The sequence below is a fragment of the Microcaecilia unicolor genome, chromosome 1, assembly GCF_901765095.1.
Source record: "Microcaecilia unicolor chromosome 1, aMicUni1.1, whole genome shotgun sequence".
NCBI classification, from domain to species: Eukaryota; Metazoa; Chordata; class Amphibia; order Gymnophiona; family Siphonopidae; genus Microcaecilia; species Microcaecilia unicolor.
In genome coordinates this window covers 650,666,432-650,679,139 of record NC_044031.1, presented here as the reverse complement: position 1 = coordinate 650,679,139, position 12,708 = coordinate 650,666,432, and the positions used below count along the sequence as shown (strand labels likewise).

The following is a 12,708-nucleotide window of genomic DNA, read 5'->3' as shown; positions in this document are numbered from 1 at the left end:
TGTGTATAGCTTTGCTAGTTCTCTGTGTATGTTTCCAGTGTATGACTTGTTAGCTGGGGCACAGCTTTGCTTGTTAGCCTGTGTACAGCTTTGCTAGTTCTCTGTGTATGTTTCCAGTGTATGACTTGATAGCGTGGGCACGGCTTTGCTTGTTAGCCTGTGTACAGCTTTACCAGATCTCCTGGGTTTGCTTAGTGTATGTTTCTAGTGTATGACTGGTTAGCTTGGGCATAGCTTTCTTGTTAGCTTGTGTACAGTTTCCTAGTCTTCTTGTGTTTAGCCTGCTGGTTTTCCCGTGTGTGTTTTCTTTGCTTTTGGAGCTTCAGCCCTTGTTCAGTCTGTTGCCAGTACTCCTTGATACTGAAGCTCCAGCCATAGTCTTGTTCCTTGACCTGACCATTGCTTTGAACCTGCCTACTTCCGGAACCCGGACATTCTCTGCCTGTCTGCCTTGCTTTCGCCTAGGTGCCTGGGGGCACTTCTGGACCTGATTCCTGCTGTTCCTGCTTGCAAGTTCCAGTTCCGTTTTTTCCTGTAATTCCTGCCGGCTGCCCGAAACTGAGGGCTCAACCCTCGGGGAAAGGTGGCTAAGTGTAGGTGAAGCCTAGGTCCAGTGTGTTCCTGTCCAGCGGGTTCCAGTCCCGTGGGTTCCAGTCCAGTGGGTTCCGCTCCAGTGTGTTCCAGTCCAGCGGGCTCCACTCCAGTGCGCACTCGTCCGGTGCGTTCCAGTTCCGTGTATTCCTGTGTAGAACTCCAGTCCGCGGTTCCGGTCCAGTCTTGTCTCATCTCTACCTTGAAGGTGATCTTGCCTGCCACTGCCGCTCCACGGTAGTGGCCCAAGGACTCACGAACCCAGTGCTCCCGGGGAAGAAGCTTGACAGTATGCCAAGGTCCTCGAGAACGCGACAGGATGCAAAGGCCATGAGTCCGGCAAGATCATCGGTCCAGGTGGGCTGCCTGCCCATGACTTCGTTCCCTATGGACAATCCGGGTTCCGACCCCGATGTAGCTCCTGATTCTAGTTTAGATCCCAGTTCCGACCTGATTTTTTCTTTGGATTCGTTAATGACCCTCCAGGATTACCGGGTCCAACTTTTGTCTGATCCAGCCCTGAAAGATATTCCTGAGGCAGCAGCGGAGAGAGAGCGCGTTTCTGGGCGAGGGTTCTTTGAAGACCCAGTTTCTGCTATGGATCCCTCTACAAAGCTCTTCCTTTACCGCTTCCAACTTCTCTCGGTTCCAGCGCTGCGGGATACTCCTGAAGCTGAGGCTGAAAGGAGACGCCGGGGAATTCCTCCACTCTGGTCTCCTCAACCGCCTCAGCCGAGCAGCCGGCGGTACCATGGTGGGTTAGCTCCTCTTTGGGATTCCAGTCCACCAGCGCTGAGTCCAGTCCGAGGAGAGTTTCAAGCGGAGCCTTTGAAGCCTGTTCGAGTGAAGCCTCCAGCTAAGCCTCTGAGGTCAGCCCGAGGGACGGTTCTGACCATGTCTCTGAGGTCAGGCCAAGTGAGGCGTCGGACCAAGCCTCTGATTCCAGTCCCAGTAGTGCCGCCACCTAGGCGTCTGAGTCCAGTCCAGGGGGTGCTTCATACCGAGTTCCTGCTTCCAGTTCAAGTAACGATTCCACTTAAGTCTCCGAGTCCAGTCCGAGGGAAGCTTTCGATTGAGCCTCTGATTCCTGCTCAAGTGGCACTTCGGGCCGAGCCTCCAGTCCTCGTTCAAATGGCATGCCCTTTGAAATCTCTGAGTCCAGTCTGAGGGGTGCTTCTGACGGAGTTTCCTAGGCCTATGCAAGTGGCACTCCGGGTCAAGTCTCCAGTTCTTGTCCAAGTGACCCGTCCAGTCAAGCCACTGGGTCCAGTTCGAGGGAGGCTTCTAACCAAGCCTCCGGTGCCAGTCCACAGGGTGGTTCAGGTGGCACCTCCGCTTCCAGTCCAGAGGGCACCTCCAATCAAGCTCCTAAGGCCAGTTCAAGTGGCGCTTCAGATCGAGCCTCCGATCCCTGTCCAAAGGGTGTTTTCTGCCAAGCCTCAGTTAAAGTTCCGTCCCTGCCAGGAGGCAGAGGGCGCCTCGAGTTCCTGTTCCAGCCAAGACCCTGATACCAGTCCGGGTCCCAGTCCCGGTTCAGCTCCTGTTCAGAGTTCATGCTCCAGTCCAGACTCTGATTCCAGTCCGGGTCCCAGTCCCGGTTCGACTCCTGTTCAGAGTTCCTGCTCCAGTCCAGACTCTGGTTCCAGTCCGGGTCCCAGTCCCGGTTCAGCTCCTGTTCAGAGTTCCTGCTCCAGTCCAGGCTCTGATTCTGGTCTGGGTCCCAGTCCCGGTCCAGCTCCTGTCCAGAGTTCCAGTTCCACTTCAGACTTGGATGCCAGCCCGGGTCCTAGTCCCGGTTCCGTTCCTGATTCCAGCGTGGGCGTCCAGCCCATAAGTTTTGCTTCAATTACTGCTCTTGAGGATGAGATGATGTTCCTAGAGGACTGTGATAGACTTTGTTCTGATTCAGCCTTGGAGAATATCCCCGAAGCTAACGCTAGAGAGACATCCCAGTCCGGCCAGAGGGGTGCGTCCAGCCCTGCAGCTGAATCTTTTCCGAGTTCCAGTATCAGCCAAGAGGCTGAGTCCGTTTCCAGTACCAGCGCTAGCCAAGATGCTGAGTCCGCTCCGAATTCCAGTATCAGCCAAGAGGCTGAGTCCAGTCCCAGTTCCAGCCAAGATGCTGAGTCTGTTCCGAGTTCCAGGATCAGCCAGGAGGCTGAGTCCGTTTCCAGTTCCAGGTCCGACCAAGATGTTGAGGTCACCCTAAGTTCCAGTGTCCGTCAGGAAGCTGACCTCTTGCTGAGTCCCAGTTCCAGTCAAGTTCCTGAATCCAGTTCCAGTTACAGTCAAGGGGTGGATTCCAGTCAGGGTCCCAATCCCGCCTCCGTTTTGGATGCCAACCCAGGTTCCAGTTCCAGATCTGCTTCTGTTCAGACTTCTAGTTCCTGTCAAGACTGGGATGCCACTTCGGGCCCCAGTCCAGCTTCTGATGTCAGCGGGGGTAGTGGCTCCAGCCTTGTTCCTGCCATTACATGGAATTGCCAAGAGGTCCAGGACTTTGTGGGTTCCCTCAGGGAAGGGTTCCTTTTGAATTTTGTTCCTTTTGATGCATCCACGTTCCTGAGGGTGCCCCGTGGTGATTCGAAGGAGCCTCCTGGTCACAAGTTCTACTTTTGTCTGCCAGTTTTGAACTTCCTTGTGACTTCCAGTCCAGTGATCTATGTCTGGCTTTTGAGACCCATCAGGAGGTTTCACCATAGTTACCCCTGGACACCTGAACTCCTCAGGGGGACCGAGAGGGGGGTCTTGAGGAGGGGGTACTGTCACGTCTGTGGCCGTGCCCACCCTCATTCTTACCCTGTTTCTGGGAGTCAGTGGCTGTGCTGGCTTCTGCTTGTCTCTGTGTCTGTCTCTGTCCTAGTTTCTCTCTGGCTCTGTGTGCTGATTGCCTTACTGGACCTCACCTGTGTGGGCTATGCCTCTTCCAAGATGGCTGCCGACTCCTCTATGCCAGTATCCAAGATGGCTCCCGCTTGTCCTTCCTGTGGGCTGACTTCTCTGTGTGTCAAGCCTCTGTTTGGAGGCAAGGAGATTGCTGCAGCTGTGCCTCTGGTGTTGAAAGGCTTTATTAATCACTTAGAGCCTGCAGCCCTGGTCTTTGCATTTCATCTAAGGGCCCTGGTATGTAGAGTGCTCTGTACACTGCTACATTGTTTGCTCTGTGTGAGTTTCTAATGTTTGACTTGTTAGCTTGGGCACAGCTTTGCTTGTTAGCCTGTGTACAGCTTTACTAGTTCTTCTGAGATTGCTCTGTGTATGTTTCTAGTGTATGACTTGTTAGCTTGGGCACAGCTTTGCTTGTTAGCCTGTGTACAGCTTTACTAGTTCTCCTGAGATTGCTCTGTGTATGTTTCTAGTGTATGACTTGTTAGCTTGGGCACAGCTTTGCTTGTTAGCCTGTGTACAGCTTTATTAGTTCTCCTGTGTGCTCTGTGTATGTTTCTAGTGTATGACGTGTTAGCTAGGGCACAGCTTGCTTGTTAGTCTGTGTACAGCTTTGCTACTTCTCTGTGTATGTTTCCAGTGTATGACTTGTTAGCTTGGGTACAGCTTTGCTTGTTAGCCTGTGTACAGCTTTGCTAGTTCTCTGTGTATTTTTCCAGTGTATGACTAGCTAGCTTGGACACAGCTTTGATTGTTAGCCTGTGTACAGCTTTGCTAGTTCTCCTGTGATTGCTCTGTGTATGTTTCTAGTGTATGACTTGTTAGCTTGGGCACGGCTTTGCTTGTTAGCCTGTGTACAGCTTTACCAGATCTCCTGGGTTTGCTTAGTGTATGTTTCTAGTGTATGACTGGTTAGCTTGGGCATAGCTTTCTTGTTAGCTTGTGTACAGTTTCCTAGTCTTCTTGTGTTTAGCCTGCTGGTTTTCCCGTGTGTGTTTTTTTTGCTTCTGGAGCTTCAGTCTGTTGCCAGTACTCCTTAATACTGAAGCTCCAGCCATAGTCTTGTTCCTTGACCTGACCATTGCTTTGAACCTGCCTACTGCCGGAACCCGGACATTCTCTGCCTGTCTGCCTTGCTTTCGCCTAGGTGCCTGGGGGCACTTCTGGATCCTGATTCCTGCTGTTCCTGCTTGCAAGTTCCAGTTCCGGTTTTTCCTGTAAGTCTTGCCGGCTGCCCGAACCTGAGGGCTCAACCCTCGGGGAAAGGTGGCTAAGTGTAGGTGAAGCCTAGGTCCAGTGTGTTCCTGTCCAGTGGGTTCCGGTCCCGTGGGTTCCAGTCCAGTGGATTCCGCTCCAGTGTGTTTCAGTCCAGCGGGCTCCACTCCAGTGCGCACTCGTCCGGTGCGTTCCAGTTCCGTGTATTCCTGTGTAGAACTCCAGTCCGGGATTCCGGTCCAGTCTTGTCTCATCTCTACCTTGAAGGTGATCTTGCCTGCCACTGCCGCTCCACGGTAGTGGCCCAAGGACTCACGAACCCAGTGCTCCCGGGGAAGAAGCTTGACAGTATGCCAAGGTCCTCGAGAACGCGACAGTAGGCCTACTTGATGTCCCTGGTACTAAGTGGAGATTGTCGGGAGTAGAACCGAAGGTCCCTTGCTCCTGCCCCTTGCAGCGGGCCTTACTAAATGGCTGCCGTGACCTATCATGGCAGCTTGTGATACTACACAAAGTACTGCAAGCTGCCATGAGAGGTCATGGCAAGCCATTTGCTGAGTCCCACCGCAAGAGGCAGGAGTGCGAGGCCTTCGCTCCTGCCCCCAACAACCCTCCATGGACTACCGAGACATCAAGTAGGCCCAAGGGAGGCCTACCTACATCTTGAGGGGGTTGGGGGCTCATTTGGGGGGGAGGGGAGGAGCTTTCTTTTCCTGTGGACTAGGGGATAGGAGGGAGGGGGCTGTTTGGGAGGTCAGGAGGGGGATTAGGATGGCTTTCCTGGACCAAATTAGTTATGCGGGACCCAGCCAATATTCAATACTGGGGTCCCAGGTTAATGTAGGACAGCTTTGATACTGTCCTAAATTAACCCACTTAACTATGTGGGTGCCGACACTGAATACTGCCAGCACTCACATAACCCCAGGCTCCTCCTTAACACCACCTCCAGTGTTGCCCCTGACCTGCCCACTTTTTTTGGAGCCAGTCAGAGGTGATATTTAGCAGCACTGCTCGTTTTAATGCCGCTGAATATGGGGAATTAGATTGTCCAGATTAATTTAAATTGCTTTGAAAATCAGGGGGATGGTCGTTATTTGCCTTCATTGTCTGTGTTTCCAAGATCCAGATCATAGAAGCATGAAGGGACCTACTAGAAGTCCCTGAGAGCCTCAGAGTCAAAAAAGGTTACATAAAAGCTCCATCTGAGGACAAACAGTTCAGAATGGGAACAGCAGAAAAAAAAAAAACCTATCAGGAACCTTCAAAAAGGGGTAGACCCCTGAAGATGTAGACTTAAAATCATAATTGTTGGAAAATATTTTCTGCTTTGATTCTACCTGTAAATTATTGTCCCTGTTACTTAATCTCCACAATTAAGTAAACCTTTTTTGGTTCAGAAGAAAAATTGTCTCCCAGAACAGTGTAATTATATGCTAGAGGAATGCAGAATGAATGCATTTATAACATGCCAACACCACCCAGTAAAGCTGATCCCGGCCCTGACCTCCCTACAAACTTCATATTTTAATAAAGTAATCCAACTGATGCTTATCTGGGCAAAAACTGGGTTAAATTATGTTCTTGTAAATACTATTATATTGGTTCTGCTTAAAGAGACCTCAAACTATCTGGAGATTTGAGGTCTTGTTTGATTAAAGTATTTTTTATCTTATTTTTTATCTGAACAGGTGAAAGTACTGAAAAATTTTTCAAAATATTTTTTTTCTTGTGGAAATACTATTATGCGCCATAGAGGTACATTTTCGATAGAACATCTAAATCAGAATTTGGACGTTTTACAAAAACGTCCAAATTCTGAACAGGAAAGAAGGTCATTTTCAAAAAAGATGGACGTCTTGTGATTTGGACATTTTGTGATTTGGAAGTCCTTTTTTTTTTTTTTGGTCCATTTTCGAACAAAAGACGTCCAAATGCAAGATGTCCAAAATAGAGGTGGAGTGGCTTAATGGTTAGTGCCCCGGACTTTGATCCTGGCAACATAGGTTTAATTTCCACTGCTGCTCCTTGTGACTTTGGGCAAGTCAAAAGCACAGGGGACATTTTTGGATATGACATCTAAGTCTGAATTTGGTCATTTTTTGTAAAACGTCCAAAATCAGAACAGAAAAGGTCATTTTCTACAAAAAAAAGTCTATCTTTTCCTTTTGAAAATGCTGTTTGGAAAAATGTTTTGTGATTTGGATGTTTTATTTTTTGGTCCATTTTCAAACAAATATATACAAATGCAAAACGTACAAAATACACAAGAAAATCCACAATAAAAATGAAACCATTCACATGTTCTAAGTGTGGTAATGTCACGTTTTCCAAACAGGAACTAGGTTTGTGAGCCCTTGGGCCACTGCTGAGGAGCGGCAGCAGCAGGCAAAACTACCCTACACCAGAGACAGGGCAGAACTCTGACAAACAGTTAGGCTTCACCTGCACATGGCCACCTTTCATCAGGAGTTGAGCCCCTGGCTGCAGGCAGCCGGCAGGACTTATAGGACAGGGCAGGAACAGGATCCCAACTAGGCTGAACAGGGACTGAGGGTCAGAGGGGAAAGGAACATACCGGGACAGCAGGGCAAGGAAGGGATAAGCTAAAGGACAGGACTGAAAGCTGCAAGCAGCCACTAAAACAGGGAACAAATACTGACAGAGAGAGGAGACAGGACTGGAAGCTGCAGAACAGCCACTAAAAACACAGTCAAGGACTAGACACAAAACTACAAGCCAGAGACAAGACTAGAGAACAAGCAACAACCTAATCTAAACTACACACAGACTAACTAGAACATACAAGAATCTCAAACAAGAACCCAAACTAAGCAAACGTGCAACAAGCACCAACGTACCAGGGCCTAAGGTGATGCAAAGGCAAAGCAGAAAGGTTTCAAACTAGCTAATAAGCCCAGCAGCAGCTGAGGCTTAGCTGCAGCAATCACCAGGAAACTATGGGTGCTGTGTATGTTCAAACAGAAAGAGCAAGTCTGGCAGTCTGAAAGATCCGGACCGGACTGGGCTGAAATCTGGAATGGGTGACAGTAACCAGACAGTCCATTGCAGCCACCAGGTCTGGCCACCAGGTGGTGAGAGGAAGAAGAGCATGAAACATGGGCACAACCGTGACAGGTAAAAACTTTGGTTGTAATGTAAATCTCAAAGTGCATCAGAAAGTCCACACGGGAGAGAAAACATTTGCATGTATAGAGTCTAGTAAAAGCTTTGGTCAGAAGGTAAATCTCACAATGCACCAGAGAATACACACAGGAGTGAAACCATTTATATGTCCTGAGTGTGGTAAAAGCTTTGGTTGGAAAGAAAGCCTCAAATGGCATCAGAGAATCTACACAGGGATGAAACCATTTACATGCACTGAGGAGGTAAAAGCTTCAGTTGTATTGGGACAGGTAATTAGGGAATGTACACTCTTGCTATGAAGTATGGAAAAATAGCACTCTGGTATTTAGATATATGTAATGAGACCTCCTTTTCATCTATAGATCTGAATTCAAAGCCCAAATCTAATGAAAAACAATAGACACAAGGCTCAGAAGTTATAAAAAAAAAAAAAATAGAAAGCTTGGCATCAGGTAGAATAGTGGAAAAGTGACATCCCAGGAAAGCAATAGGGTGTCCTTGGGGGCACTGCAGTGGACTTTATAAAATGCTCCCAGGTATACATCTCACCATTGCTCCTTAACCTTGTCTGCTGAGCCCCCCCCAAAACCCATCCAAAACCCACTACCCCCAACTGTACACCACTACCATAGCTCTTACAGGTGAAGGGAGCACCAATTGTGGGTTTCTGGTGGGTTTTGGAGGGCTCATAGTTTCCTCCACAAGTGTAGGGGGGAATTATAATACATATTGTAGCAGTAACATAAAGCTATATGGTGAGGGTTATGACTTATTTTACACTTCAGTACAAACTCCAGTGGTGATAATACACATCTCAAACCTAGTACCCTAGAGCAGTCACTGTAGACCAACAATTTCTGGCAACTATTTATCATACCCATAGTTTGATTTCAACCATAAGACATAGGGTGCTCCCTCCAGCATCAGAAGACTGACTGACTTCTTGAACAGTATGTACAATATGGGTCAACACCTAGCAGCCACACTCCTACTCTATGAGGGAAGAGACTCTTTTATTTCCATTTATACCTTGTAAAAGGAACTGCATCTGCTGCCCTCATCACTTGGTGTCCACTTTATCATGAATGGTGTTCCCCTAAAAAGGGATACATTTAAAACAGATTCCCACCACTTTAGTCTGTGTTGTTTTCTGCTATATGGAAGAACAGAAAATTCAGCTCAGGAAAACATTCCTGCCCCCCTCCAGCTCCCCCCAGTATCAGCACCTCTCTCTCCCCTGGTCACCTGGCAAGATTTTCTTGACCAATCAGAGTTAGAGCCCAGAAACATTGGCTTCACTCCCAGAACTTTCCTGAGAAATTCACAGCGACATGTGCCTCCTTGGGTAACTTACCCGGACTGGGATCCTGTGAGAAGCTAAAACAGCAGCTCTCTGGCTTTTTCAGGGAACTCAGATTAGGAAAACTCTGATCTGAGGCTTGTGTGCTCTGTTGAGGGGGATCCTGGGAATATGCCAAGATGGAAAAGCACCTCCGTTCTCTGCCTCTGTCATCCTCTCTTTCCCCATCTTTACCTTTTCCTTATCATTTTTTACACAGGGGGTTACCTAGCAGCAGCAATCTCTGGATTTATACATGGTTCAGTGAAATTAAATAATGCTGTCCTCTTCCCATCTCTTCTCCACCCTGACTCACAGCTGTAGATTTCACAAGGCAAGTGGCTGTCACTGGGTGGCACTTCTAAACAGTCCAGCCCCAATCTCATTGTAGATGGGTGTCAGAAACCAGAACATTAGAGGTAGAGCAGGTTTCAGTCGCACTTCATTCGGCAATGCTTGTGTATATATTTAGGAGCCTGAGTGGCTGCAAACTTGTCTGACCTGTGAGGCTCAAAATGAGAAACTCTTGTTTGATTGTAGTGTCGCTTCTCTCAGTGAATTCTAAGACATGAAGTCCTCCCTCACTGGATAAGCAGCAGTATAAAACCCAAAATATATTAGGAGAGCAAACATATTTAGTGAAAGGCAGTGAGTGCAGCAGGTAGTGAACGGATGATCTGAGGCTGATGTGATTCAAGTGTAATAATGCAAGTATGGAGGACTCCTGGGATATGAGTTCCAGTTCCACATCTGACCCTCATACTGTGGGCAAGTCACTTTATTTCCAGACTTTAATAACAAATCTCACTCCTGCTGTCCTCTAGAAATTGTGAGCTGATATAATAACACAGTAACATAGTAGATGACGGCAGACCTAAAGACCTGTACAGCCCATCCAGTCTGCCCAATATGATAAACTCATTACATATGGTATGCGATACTTCATATTTATACCTAGGCTGGTCTTGATTTGTCCTTGCCATTTTCAGGGCATAGACTATAGAAGTCTGCCTGCACTGTCCTTGTTGTCCAACTTCTGAAGCTGAAACTGAATCTGTCCAGCCGCGATCACAACATAGACTAGCTTTGCTTCCCAATTACTGGTGTTGCTTTCTAATCTCTGCTAAATTTCTTTGGATCCATTTCCTTTTAAACAGGACTCCTTTGTGTTTATCTCACATATTTTTGAATTCCATTACCGCTTTCATCTCTACCACCTCCCGCAGGAGTGCATTCCAGGTGTCTACCACCCTCTCTGTGAAAAAATACTTCTTGACATTATTACTCAGTTTGCCCCTTTTCAACCTCAATTCATGTCCTCTAGTTTTAGCACCTTCCCGTCTCTGGAAAAGGTTTGTTTGCTGATTGTGATAAAGTCACCTCCAGGATAGTTGAGTTAAGGCAGTTTCAGTCTGAAATACAAGTCCCAGAAGGCATTGCAGGCAAGGAGCCAGAGGGGGGATGAAGAACCCGGACTGGACTCCTAGCTGCAATAAGGGAGGACATGGGTGTAAGCTAACAGGAGGTGTAGATTGGCTGCCACTAGGGGGAAAGAGAGATAGGAAACCCGGTGTGCAGGAGCTCCTCATTAGTCTAATGCTCAACTCAGCTGGTATGGGTGTGTAGAGAAGCTAATGGAAGGAGAATGATTAGTGGTGGTAGCTGAGGCCAGGGATTGATTAGGCAGGTGGGAAGGTGTCCCAGGAGTTCAGCATTGTTGCTAGGTGGGCGGTTTTACCACCCAATTGGGCGGGTTTTCGCCAGCGGCGGCAGGAAAATTTCGCCGGCCGCGGGATGTAGTTTTTGGCCGGTTTTCCCGTCGCCGCTGTGCGAGTTCGGCGTTTTTTTCCGGGGCTTCTATTGGTCCACTTTGGTCTAATAGAAGCTTTCAGGGGTGGGGTTGACGTCAGGGATGACATAGGGGGCGGGGTTAGTGATGTGGGAGGCGGGGTTAGTGACACGGGAGCGGGGTTCGGTGACGCGGGAGATGGGGATTGGCTACGGGAGGTTTTTGGGTAGGTTTATGGCTCGTTTTGGGCTGGGGAAAATTTTTCCCAGCTGGCCACCTTGGAGTGCAGTTCAGTTCAGGAGAGAGGAGCTGAAGGAGAGAAGCAGTTGCAGGCTGAAAACCCTTGGGCAGGGAGGTCCCTAAAGTACTGAAGCAGGCTGAAATTCCTAGGATGAGAGGAAGTCCCAAAAGTATTGAATTCACTGTGAAGCTGATGCAGGGGAAACCCCTTGGGTAGAAGGAGTCCCTAAAATATTGAACTCTCCTGAAGGTAAAGTGGATAGAAGGTAGAAAATGCTGCTTAGTGACTGAACTGTGATGATGAACTGAAAGAACTGTTTGTCTTGGGAATTGAATTACTGTTTATTGTGCACTGGATAAAGAGCCCAGACTGGAGCCTGTAAGCCTGTATTGAATCCTGGTATGTGCTATGCTGCTGTGGGAACTGTGTACTAGAAACCTGCATAGAATAAAAGTCCTTAAGATTGAAGTTACTGGTGGACATCTATTTCTTCATTGTACCGGGAGCCTGTGGCCGGAGGAGATTGTTCTATCCTTGGCTGCACAAGAGAGGTACCTGGTTACACGATTAATACCTTTCAAATATTTGAACATCTGTATCATATCACCCCTGTTTCTCCTTTCTACCAGGGTATACATGTTCAGCTAAGTAAGTCTCTCCTCATAAATCTTGCAATGCAAATCCCATACCATTTTGGATGCTTTTTCTTTAAAACTGCTTCAAGTCTTTTTACATCCTTAGCAAGAAACGGCCTCCAAAACTGAACACAATACTCCAGGTGGGGCCTCACCAACAACTTGTAGAGGGGCATCTACACCTCCTTTCTTCTACTGGTTATACTTTTCTCTATGCAGCCTAGCATCCTTCTGGCCACAGCAACCACCTTGTTGCACTTTTTGTCACCTTCAGATCCTCAGACACCATCACCACAAAGTCCTTCTCCTGAGTAGAACTTACCAATCTCTCTCCTCCTATCTGGTATATCTCTTTTGGATTTCTGCACCCCAAGTGCATCACTCTGCATTTCTTGGCATTAAATTTTAACTTAACCCTTTGTTTAAAAGAAACCCTAGTATCTTTATATCCTAACTAACCCCTTGTAATGGAAGATGTAAAGGATTGCTTTTCATCCCTGCTTTGTTCGATAATACACTCTGAAATCTTCTGTCTTTGACCGAAAGTAACTTTCCTTGTAAATACAAAAATAAGTTGGAATGCAGAAGATAAGACACAGCTCTAATTACTACTACTACTACTTAACATTTCTAGAGCGCTACTAGGGTTACGCAGCGCTGTACAGTTTGTGAAGAGGAGGATGGCGCTTGTTTTCGAAGGTCAGACTGGCCACCTGGACTTGGAAACATGTGACCATATTCCCACAGTATGGCTTGTTTACCTGGCCGGTGGGGGAAGGGAGCGGAACGCCGCACACGCAGAGTCATGGAGATGAAGGAGGGCAGTCGAGAGGAGCAGGAGAGAGGAGCAGCCATCATAGGCGAT

At 47.9% G+C, this 12,708-nt stretch overlaps 1 protein-coding gene across 1 annotated transcript in view; it reads right to left on the bottom strand.

Moving 5' to 3' along the window:
* Nucleotides 1–9,467, bottom strand: part of LOC115460565 (proto-oncogene Mas-like) — a 37,789-nt gene extending 28,322 nt beyond the window's left edge. The window contains exon 1 of the mRNA XM_030190331.1: nucleotides 9,194–9,467. The gene's annotated coding sequence lies outside the window, so the exon portion shown is untranslated. The remainder of the gene's footprint in view (nucleotides 1–9,193) is intronic.
* Nucleotides 9,468–12,708: the final 3,241 nt, after the last annotated feature.